Raw genomic sequence first — 13,050 nt, 5'->3', positions numbered from 1 at the left:
AAATTTCTTGGATGAGCCATATGATCTTTACACACATGGACTATGAAGGAAAGAACATAAACCCTCAAAGTGAAGGTTTTATAAATATAATTTGAAAATTCCGTCTGAAATTAAAATAATTTAAAGTACAATATAAGATTAAATCCTATAAGACAAGATCTATTTCATTTCAAGAGAACTGTATGTTCAGTAAAATCCAGAGAATAAATTAAAGAAGACAATATTATAAATAAAAGTTATGCAAGCTATCTTCATACGAAACACTTTTCCCTTGTACAAGTAGAAACTAGAGGGTTTTGAATATTTCTCTGGCCTGGTAAAATGAATAGCTTTCTTATTAACACTAGAGGTTAGGAGGTCCAATTCTTGTAACGTTATATGAGAATAGTTCATTTTATAGACCAACCCAGAAAGTAGTACCTGGCACAAAGAAAATAATTTGTAGAAGTTAACACACAATAATAATATATATGTGTCTATGGGGTCTTGGATAGACGTTGATTGGGTGCTATGTTAAGACACTCCTTGATGTGAAGTCACTGGTTCAATTCGCCACCCGATCAGGGTGATATGATGGACATGTTGAAGATGTTAGAAATGTTGAAGATGTTGTCCTACCAAACTTACAAAAAAATAAAAAAAATACATATATACATAAATTCGATTTTTTTTTAAAATTTAAAATGTCAGATTTGAAGAAGAATTAATACCTTGTATGGTATCCCTGACCCATGGGTAACCTTCTATACAAAAAGTAAAGAAGTTAAACTTAATAAACATGTGAATATAAAGAAAAATACATGAAGATAACAAACATAGTAACTATTGTAAGAATGGACATAGAATTTTTAAGTTATGTAGATATATCGACAATGGTATGATATAGGTTATTGTCAAAAGACAAAATCCCAGTTTGAACTTAATGAAAATTTCTAATGTAAAAGTTAGAAACCCTCATCATGACTACAAAATGGCGGCAATAATTAAAAATGAAATGGGAACTGTAATGAGTCTGCTATCTCATTTGTGTCGAAAACAATAATGAGTTATATAGACATAACGGAACACAAATAGAAATAGATAATTTACCCTATTACAGTAACTCGTACAAATAATTCCGAACTCATTTTGTTAATCCAGAATGACGATTAAAATAGATAAATCTCTACACATGAATTTAGAAATATTTCTCAAGTACCTGTGGAAAAACCAAATAAAGAACTCGAGAAAGAAAGTTTTTCTAAAAGAAAAACAAAACTCTTGTTTGGAAAACATAAAACTCTTAAGAGATATGGAAAACCTTCGAACTTGAGGTAGACTAAAGTATAAATTTTACACATTTTTTTTTTATAACAAAAATCATATATTTGTAATCATTGTTTCATTTCAATGTAATATGTTATATATTAAAGGGTTTGGATGGAGGATTTATGCCATAAAATAATAAGTGTTAAATATCCATATTTAAACATATACAGTAGGGAAAGGATAGAAAATGAATAGACAATTAATTATATCAAATCACATTAAGGAAAATGTGAGATGGTGTCAATTAAGATATATTTGAATAAGAGTTAAAATTGCATGTTCATTTTGAGATAAACAGTGCTCCACCTTTAACAAATAAAGAATTATTGGAAGAAGAAGAAGTCATCATCAAGTAAACAAAAAGTGCTGTCCATTATTATTATGGTTATTATTATAAAAAAGAAATTGTATATGTGTGAGGGTATTTATAGGTTTTCAGATGTTTAGGGTTTCGTATTTTTTCTTGATGATAAAAAGGCTTGTGAGCCTCTTTGTAACAAAAATCAGAAGGCATGTACCTGACACATCTATTCTCAAAGATAAGCTACCATCGCCCAAGCTATTTTGTTTCTCTTATGTATGTAAAGAATTTCAACACTTGCTATTTATTAATTGAAGTTTTGTTTTGTTGTGTCTTTGTGTTCTTGTTTACATATTCATTTCATTTAATTCCTTCGTAAATCTAGATTCATGTTCCACAATTATATTGCATTAGGAAGTACAAAATATTGATACTCTATGTTTATGGAATTTTTTTCCAGCGATTCTAAATAAGTGGCTACTATATTCCTTACAGAAAAATCCTAATAACAATTTATACCAACATAACATCGAATTTTTTTAATTTATCGTAAGTTATCTGGAAGATGATAGCCTTGCCTCTTCAGGTTCTCCTTGCAACTTAAATTCATCATCCCTGTCCCATTGTTCTTAACTCCCATGCTTTTTTGGCCTTTTTCTTCGTGGTCCCTTGTTGGTCCCGATCTCTTCCAATGTGAAATTTTCTCCACTATTCTAGTTTTCTTGATCCTCTTCTAGTCTAATATCCATGGCTACCAATTTTTTTCATACCTCGGCTTGAAATTTTTCCATTTTTCTCTGCATCAATTCATGCTTAGTGTTCATTAACAGGTGGTGTGTATTCCTTTCCTTTTCCCCTACATCACCCCTTTGATTTAGGGCATTCAACAACCCATCCAATACTTCTAGAAGCCTTTCCAAAAGTTTATTCATTTTAGCTTGCTCGTTCCCATATGATAATGTCCCCATGTCTACCATGAGAGGTCTGTGTTGCACTACTTCTTGATTTCCAATGGTTAACATCCTCTGAAACTTGCTATTGTGAGCACTCAATAACAATGTGATGTGGGCTCAATTGTGAACAACACCATGCCAAATATAACCTCCTTTGCTTGACGTCTGCCAGGACTCATTGTCTTGGACACTCAATAACATTTCCTTGTGAGTTCGATTGTGAAAAAAACCAAGCCAAATATATCCTCCTCTATCTCTATTCCACCACCTTAGAGCATTAATTTGCAATGCTACAAAATCCATGCCTGGATAATGTTAATTTCCCTAAGATGGCTGATAAATGATATAAAGGGAGAAGGGGATTAATTCCATTCTAAATTGAATTGAATAAATTAACAATGGATGCACTCCCCACCTTTATATTCAAATTACTGCCTTGAAATATTAAAATTTGAGACCACTTGTGCTTATGTGAGGCTTTTCTTCTGTGTTAGATGTTACAATGATTTGAATAAAGGTAAATGTTTGTTGATATTTGTGGTTGAGGAATTAATGGGAGAATTCGTTCCTTCTTTGTGATCGCCTGTATGTGGGCTTGGGTCCATTGATTTTGAGGATAAATGAGTAGAGTGTCTTCCACCATATATATTTGGACATATATTCGGCTATAAGAACCTTTATATATAGTTTTTGGATCATAAGGTTTTTCCATTTGTTTCATGGTAAGGGATAGTTTATTATCAACTGTTTATCCAATTTTAAGGACCCCTGTTCCAGTATAGTCCCTTTATTTGCCAATGTGTTAGTTGTGGTATTCAATTTCCTATACACATGGAATAATTCGATTTTTTCAAAATGTTGAGATCGTAAAAGTATCCTTTGCAATATATGAGAAAGAGCAGACTTTTTGAGATCCCCTTGCCTTCCACACCTATCAAATTACAATCATTAAATCTAAAAACACCATAATTTTTTATATTTTCCTTGCTATTGCTAATTCTAATCCCTGCCAAATTGCTAGATATTGAGCTTTGTTGTTAGTTGTGAGACCCCAACGCTAAGCATATTGTGTCTTTATTTTTTCATGAGGGCAAAGTGTAACCCATCCCGCTCTCGCGACCCTTAAATTTTTAGTTTGAATTATGTGTATATCTCATGAAGTAAATTAAAATGTAGTGACACAAGTGGCATGATGGAGTTGGGATCCTAAGGTGCTTGCTGTCAAGCTAATAAACCACTCTAAGAGTGCTTGCAACAACTGATAAACCGCCTATAGTGAAAATATTATGTGAACCAATGTGGCTTCCACAGGGTGATTTCCGTGAAGGTTGATAAACCACCCAAGGTGCTTGCTATCGAGCTGATAAACCACTCTTAGATTTCTTTCCAAAATTAATAAAACACCTTTAATGAAAGGAATGCACGGAGCAGTGTGGCTGTCATAGGGTTATTTCCAAGAAGGCTGATAAGCCACCCAAGTTGCTTATTCTCGAGATGGTATTGAACCACTCTTAGAGTGCTTTCCATAGCTGATAAACCACCTGTAAAAAAAATATTACATGGAGCAATGTGATTTCCATAGGGTGCTTGCCAAGAACGTTGATAAACCACTCAAGGTGCTTGCTATTGCGCTAATAAACAACTCTCAAAGTGCTTGCCACAATTAATAAACCTGTTGTGACGAAAAGACTGTGTGAATGGCATGAAAATGAAGTTTGTGCTTGTCATGATTGGGTGATGCAACAAGGTTATTTAGTGGGTTCCAAGCAAGAGGGAATGAATGGTCCATTGCTAACATTTATGTTATATTTATGCTCTTGATAATAGTGGTGAGCTTGAGTGAAAAATGGAAAAGGCTGAAGATTGACAACACATGAACAACATGGATGAGGACATGATGAGTTAAATGAACTATTGAATATTGAAACAATACAAATATCAATGATAGAACTAATGATGGAAGTAAGGTAAAAAGGTAAAAGAAAGGAATTGGGTGAGAATTCCTTTGACTGAGCTTGGAAACTACTGGTTTCAAATTAATGCTTTCTTTGCATGAATACCAAGAGGTTTTCTAAGTATTAAACACTGGCTAGCATGTGAATGTGCTATATTTTATGAATATGTGAATGATGAAATGAATGTATATGTTATGCCATTTTACTTGACAAATTATCATTGAAAATCATTCTTGTGGAAGGAGGATTGGTTATGCTCATAAAAATATGATGAATATATGAATGGCATGTTTGGGATAACATGATGAGGTTAACTAATGAGATCCCCTGTCATGTAAGGGATCCATTGAGAAAGTGTGAAGTCTTGTTGTTACTTATTATTATGATCATTTATGTGCCATATTTATACTATGTATGTTAAAAGGAAATTTTGATTGTGGTATCAACAAATATACTAATAAGTAATTGGATTCCTTGGTAAATTAATGAGGCGTATATGCCATTGCATATCAGCTTGGGGTTTATAAACCACTCAGTGAGAGAGATTTGAATATAGAGCTGGTTGAAGACTATGTGAAGCATATACCACACGAAGTGCTTGCTTCAACTAATAAACTACTCATTGCAAGAGCAAAGAGAAAGTCATATAGATAAGTATTAATTATTAGTTTAAATATATTTGTGTTAAGATTATCATTTAATTTTGTTTAAAGTACTGATATGTATAATGACTTGATTTATGTTTTAATATGATTATGTTGTGATTGAAATTGATAAAACTTTTCATGGTTAACCTCATAGATAAATTTGCGGATGAAAGTATGTTTTATATTGATTTAAAGTTCATGATTGATATCATAATAATCACGTGCTTTCGATGAAGGTGAAATAATGAACTGTCCAGCTTAATATGTGAGGTTAATTGCAAGGAAAACAACAACAAGTTGGTTATATTAGAGTGCACAATAGCGTATGGGATTTGAATACTTTAGGAACAAGGTTATTGTGGTGAACCCGTGACACTGGAACTTAGTTGTATACATTGATTGTCGTGAAGTTTTCCATGACTAATATGAATAGGTAAGGTAGGGAAATGCCTTGTTTAAAAATACCTTTTTCGGGGTGAGGAAGCCTTTGCCAATGGATGGATCACCTGAGGGAATGAGAAGTAAAGAAGGGGATGCCTAAACTTGGAAGGTGAGTGACTACATGGAAAGAGGAACTGGATCACCCGAGGTACTGGGAAGCAAAGAAGGGGATGCCAAATATTGAAGATAAAGTAGTTTTAACGAGTCATGGGAATGTTGATTGGGATTAGAGGTACATTGGGTATGTCCTGAGAAATAATGAGCCGAAACTGTTCACTAAAGAAGCAATGAGAATAATGGACAACATCATTAGGCTTTGGATGCTGACAACATTATAAAGAGTAAGTCATCAAGATGGAAAAGGCACAACAAGAAGCATTAATAACACTGTAAAGAGCCACTAATAAAATGACTGATTTTATGGGGTATGTTACCCATTGAGTTGTTGAGCAAGAAGTTGTGAATGTAAATGTGATTGTAAATGAGCTACATTTATAAAGCTCATTGCTAAGTTGTGTTCAAGAAGAAAACAATGAGGACGTTGTTCCCTTTATTGGGGTGGGGTTTGTAATACCCTTGGTAAACTCCCCCTGATTTTGTAATGTAATTGTACTATGATTATTGATTAATGTAAATTTATTTTATGGCTTGAAGAGTGGGACACAAATCAACAATATGAGGGAATGGATCTGAGTGGCGCTGGTTGGTGGAGACAAAACCCATGTAATAGTTGGAAAGAGAGATTCTTAAGAAAAAACCCACATTTTCTTACCACTTGGAAGGAGAATGATTGGGGGACATAAAAAACCACACAAAAAGGATAAATATAGATGCATTCAACAAGAAGCATTTGATTCAAGAAAGTAAATTTGATAAGAAAAAAGTTGAAGAAAGAGACAGCCTCAACACATGTTGTCCACTGGTATAACCTACTGAGGCTGAGGGAATGAAGTTCCCTGCATTTTTTTTCTGTGAGTTATGGGCTTATGTGCCCAAGCCTAGGGAAGTCCTGAAAGGAAAATCCCCATTCTCCTGGAGATGAATATAATTCCTAGACGAGTCTACTTGAGAAATCCCCTTGGATCATGGATTTTTCTTGGGGGTGACAACTGTAAGAAAGTTTAGGCTGCAACGAGTCTATTGGTTGAGTGGAAAGTTGAAGTCCCACCTTTAGTTTCTCTCTGATTTAATCATTCCTAATAAGTGTTCACCTTTTTACCTTGTTGGAATCAAGGCTTACTATGTGTTGTCACACCACCCAACTGTTAGTTATATAGACACATTAATTATTACCTTGTCATACTAATGCCAAGTATGTTACCCCATAACTGCTCACACATGTCAACCACATGTTCCAAATATCAAGACAATCATATCTATCAATTTGAAATCAACTTTTACCAAGACTAACATCATGTCATAATCCATAGTTAACTCATAGCCATTAGACATAATGCTACAACTATCACCTACTATACTCAACTACATATCAACTGTCTCAACACATATGTGTTAGTAAAGTCATCTTAAAACAAGATCATTGGAACACATACTCGTATTGTGCAACTCATCGAACATTCAACCAACTTGAAACATACCATGTTAAATAAATCAACTAGACGACATTATCAACAATGAAGAACCCAATATACTACATAAGCAAACTCATACCTTACTGTATTTCAGGGGAGACTATCTCATCTGCACAATCAGTCCAACTTAGCACAATACAATTTGACAACATATCAACTCAAACATAAATCATGATATCCATAGTAGTAACTAACTAACATGTTCACATCATAAGCTCATAAGAATTTTTCATTCATGCATAACAATCACATATGTATGATCAGTCTAGATTAGTACGACACCATATCACAAATATGTTGACTCATACCTGAATATCACAACCATAACCATATGCATAGGTCAAACCAGGTTAACACAATACATATAACATCAATATATTCAATGCAATGAACATAACCATCATGCATATGACCAATCCAAATGACAAGATCAAGATCTCAATGAAGTAGCCCTAATCATCAAGTTAATAGCATATAACAGTAATAAGCTATATATCACGCTCACCAACAACATATAACCTAATCATCAAGTTATCTAACATAAACAATAAAAACAATGCATACAACTACATGTTACTATCATCCATGACTGTCTGACACATGTGCATATAATCACACTAATCATCTAACATCTACCATGAATGTAACCATAACATCAAATACATGTTCATAAACCTAAAGTATATAACCCTAATGCATATAATAATCATTAACTTACATACCTGAATGCCAACATAAAATACTTGTATGAAGATTTGCTCTTACCCCAAAGTCCAATGTTGCAACCTCATTATGATGATTTGCATCTCCCACTCTATCTCAACCAAAACATTAACATCATAACAACCAATAGCATCATGATGAACTAAATTGCATACAATGACTTCATAAGGCATGTTTGACCTACTATACATGCATAGTCATATCCACGACCATACATGCATAACAACTGCATATAAACATATAACACATGAGTGCAAAACCATATACATGCCATTCTAGCTAGAGTTCAGTCATCAATGTGTGACCATAGAAACTACACAAAGCATGACCTCATGCATAACAACAACAACCACATCACGTGCACTTGATAACATGTGAACACTGACGTGCATAACAATGCATAATCGACCATACACACACAAAGACATACTCCACGACAACCTTTCGACCTTCACATGGCGATATCACTACAACCATGATCAACACCATGAAAATGCAACAAGCACATGAACTACAAAACAAGAGACACACATGCAACTGACTTTAAAACATGATCAACACACAACCCAAGGAGAGTGCAATCATGCTCTGATACCACTCTATAACACCCTCCTCCCACATCTACCCAAGCAACCGGCCAGCCAGGGTAAACATGCGACGAGAGGCCACTATGACAAGATTCAACCTCCTTGGTGACTTTAAGGAAATGGAATCATTGAAACATCACACATAGTCATCCAACATCGTTTTTCATAACCTTCAGGAGACAAATAGCCACTCAGACTGTCTGTCCCTAGGTCCCACTGCTGTTTGAGAAACTTAGGGTAGGGTAACACACCCTAGACACTACCCAAGCGAGTTAGTCTCCAGAATAACGCTCCCCAAACACTAGCAAGGTGCTTTAGTGCTTCCCAGACATTGCTCAGGCGAGTTAGTCTAAACTAACGCTTTGTTTTGCTAGAATTCCAGAATTTGAGCCACCTTTTTCGGCCCAAAGCCCAGGACGCTGCCCAAAATGGAATGATCACTTAAAATGGGTAAGAATACAAGGAAACAAGGATCTAAAAGCAATAAGATGAACAAAACCATAACCAGACCCCTACTAGCCATGACATGCATTTCATCAAACATATCATTAACATGTAACCTACAGGTGTAAACAACCGAATTAAGCGTAGGGATCACATACTTATCTGAGAATTGCTATGAACCATGCTTCCCTCATGCCATTTGCTACATTATCCTCCATTAAATCATAGACACATTATCCATTCACATACAAGTAAAAACATGTTGAGAGCCATACATAGCTTCTATCATAAAATGTGCATATAACCAACATAATAGGAACAAAAATACAATAAACATATCAGCCATCAAATCCATAAATACATCAATACCTTTACACATGAAAATTGAGGGAATGGATTTCTCATTAATGAATGCAATGAACCAACCAGAGATGGGACTACCACGTTCCACCCGACCGTAGAATGGCTAATCCAAATCTCTCTTCATCCATTCACCCCCATGCCATATTCCAAGCATGAATGTGGGATCTCATATAAAACATCAATCAAAACTCATCCAGGGCTTCCATAGGCCATCCACCTCAACCTATCAAACAGTGATTCCACCTCACAGTCGGACATCACCTAAAACCAGCATCATATTGGTCACCTTCCAAGCCTTCCAGGACTTCCAGAGTGTTTTTCCAACCAAGGCTTTCAAACTAGTAAATCAAACCACAACTTATACAGGGCTTCCAGAATGTTTGTCCAACCAAGGCTTCTAGATCTAGTAACTCAACCCACAAATTATACAGGGCTTCTAGAGCGTTTGTCCAACCAAGGCTTCTAGGAATAGTAAGGCTTCTAGGAATGGAGACCTGCGACATCCTAGTCAATAATTTTTTTTGTTCCATACAATTTAGATTTTATTTTCTTGTTCATTCGGTGAATTATAACTTCATATAGTAAATTTGTAACATCCTGTAGTAGTTACAAGATCTCCTGTAGCAGCCTTCCAACATGTATATACTTGCCTAGATTCGCTCAAGAAGCTTGGTTTTGGTCCCTTAAGATTGAATCATGACCTCTAGGCTCTAAATCAATGGTTAAGGAAGAATAAAGACCAATTAGGACATGCATTTTCACAATGTAGATAAGGCTTATTCATTTAAATTCATACTCTTAGGATTTCAATTACACTTTGTTGTTCTTACCTAGGATTAATTTTTTTTCCATTTTGAGCATTTCCATTTCTGGAATTAGTTTAGGATCTGATTTTATTACATTCACTCCATTACATCATGACAGTGAAGGAAGGAAAAATTGTATGCTACCATATAGTGTTAATACCTCTTAATTTTGTACGAACCTCGGGTTGATAATTAAAGTTGGTAGCCTTCGGAGTTGCAACATTCTTGTTGCAATATGAGACTCATCACTTTTTGGCACCGTTGTCAGGGAGGTAAAAAAATATGCATTGTTTTCTTCTCTAGTTGATTCATTTCTTTTTACTTTCTGCAAAAACAAAAATTTTTCACTAGGCATATTTCATTTCAAGAACCAAAAATTGCATTGCATTAAGAATTCCTATTCCAAAAAATTCTCCAACACCAACCACCCCCCCAATTTGATCACGTGGTGTAGTAAGAGCCACACCACTATCCAATTTTGCAGGTAGAAGAAGAAGAGGCGACATAGAAGGTAGAAGAAATGGATGGAAATGATGACAATGAAGAAGATCCTCTTGGATTTCCTATTCAAGATATTGATGTTAGTGTGCACATGATGAACATCCCTCCTTATTTTCTTCCAAACTTTCATGGTCTAAGGTCAAAGGATCCGAAAAAATTTCTCTTTGAATTTGAAATTATTTGTAGATCTTATGATTATTTATTAAATACTAAAAAATTGAGATATTTTCTGGCAACATTGAAGGATAGAGCTCTTAAATGGTTCATGAGTTTAGGGACTAATTTAGTAAGATTATGGAATGATATGCAAAAGATATTTCTAGAAAAATATAAAGATCATGATCTTAAAGAATAAATACTTAAAATGAATAAAAAATAAGATGAGAGCCTTGAGGATCTAATAGAGAGGTTCATGTATAATGTTAAGAGGAAAAAAATACATCATTTAGGATCCGACACACTAAAAACCCTCTTACATAGAGCAATTAGGGATGAATGGATTGATCTCCTTGATCTCATGAGTAGAGGTGATGTATACCAATTATCATTTGAAGAAATTTTTGAAACATGCAAACACACATCAAAAGGAAGGGCAAGAGTAAGTCAATCGTCTTCAAGATCGATAAGTCAAGCTAAACTTGGAAATTTTTTTGACAAATTTAAAACAGAAATTCTTAGCAATCTAAGTGAACAAGTATAAATGTTAAGAATACAAAATGAGCAAAAAGAAGATGCTGATATTTGTGTTGTCCATGGAGAATCACATGATGTTAAATATTTCCCCTCATTACCAAGGTTGAAGGAAGTTTACAAACAGGACAATGGAGCAAGTCAATTGCCAATGTAGTTATGTTATGTAGCTCCAAGAGGACCATGGAAACCTATTCAACCTGATATGAGGCAAGAGCCTAATTCATAATTTCAAGATAATGCACATCCATATCAAATTAAGTGGAACACACTCTTTCCTTGGAAACCTTGGCCATCTCAACCCCAAAACGAATCTTGGCAACAAGGTTGGAAATGAACTTATTATGGGAGCCATCCACAATATCCTCGATATTTTCCTCAATATCCTCCATACTCAACTCCATGTTATCCCTACCATCCACCTCCACCATAACCACAACCCCAACCACATCCATCTCAAATATCCACTCCCACTCAACTACCTGTACCACCATTTCCAAACCCACACAAGGAAATAGCTCAGCCCACTTACAATGTTGAGGCACAAAACTTCCAAACATCTCCTCTTGATCTAAATGGTATTCATCTTAGATCAGGAAAGGTATTGCAAAAAAGAGATTCTATTGATGTCATTGAAGGACCACATCCAGAAGAAGAATATTCAAATGAGAAGACCAAAGGATCATGGGCTGCACTTGATGAAGATCAGACATCAAAATTAGAGATTGAGAAAGTTCCCTCATGTTCACCATTAGATCCTCTATGTGTTCAAGAGAATAATTAGCAAAAAGAAGAAGATCTAAATTTCATGGAAGAAGAAGACATCCAAGATGATCCAAATCAACAAGTGGACCAGGGGCATCACAATTATATTGAAATATGGTTCCAGAAAAGTGTTAAGTTGTAGCAACACACTCTTCTTCAACAATTCCTAATCTCATCTTAGTCAAAGAATTTGGTCTCTTACATTCAGGTACATGTCAAAGAATTCATTTCAAGGCTACACATCAATTATCTATCATCTTGATGTGCACATGTCTCCATTGGAAGTATTCCTACACTTGAAAATGATTTTGTTTTTTCAAGTATATTAAGATAGGAAAAGAAATAAAAAATGAAAAATAAGAGAAAAAAATAAAATCTTAGGTGAAAAACTCCTTTGAGGCACCTGAGATTGGCTCATTGATTGAAAACCTCCATGAGGCAGTCAATGGGTTGGAAAAAAGAAAGAAAAAGAGAAAAAGAAAAGATCCTAGGTGAAAATCTCCTTTGAGGCGCCTAGGTGGACCTACTAGTTGAAAAACTTATTGAGGCGGCTAGTAGGCCTAGAAGAAAAAAGAAGAAAAAATTAAAATATTTTCTCCATGTATCTCTCTCTCATGAATGCAGGTGTTCTCCAACCTCTGTAAGCAACAAAAACAAGTTAGCCACCAAAAGAAAAGTTGATCAAAAGCCTAGTCAAAGGAAGTCAAATTTGGACCTTCTTCTCCTTTGCTCAAATGCTCCAGAATGACCAAGGCCATGAAAATCCATCACCCTCAACTATTTCCACCATCCACTCATCATTCCCAAGGTTTTACCACTCATTTTCCTTCTTGTACTAAAATGCTACAGGAAGATCCTGTAGTTACTACACGAAACAAAAATACATAGAGCAGAAAATTGTTTTTGTCATATTTTGAAAACCATGCATCCGTTTGCCAAGTTATTTAAGGAAGACCCTGTAGTACTACATGATG

Source organism: Pinus tabuliformis, chromosome 8 (assembly GCF_031772625.1).
Source record: "Pinus tabuliformis cultivar Carrire ecotype Pingquan chromosome 8, CPIR1, whole genome shotgun sequence".
In the NCBI taxonomy this organism is placed as follows: Eukaryota; Viridiplantae; Streptophyta; class Pinopsida; order Pinales; family Pinaceae; genus Pinus; species Pinus tabuliformis.
This window is presented reverse-complemented; position numbering follows the sequence as displayed.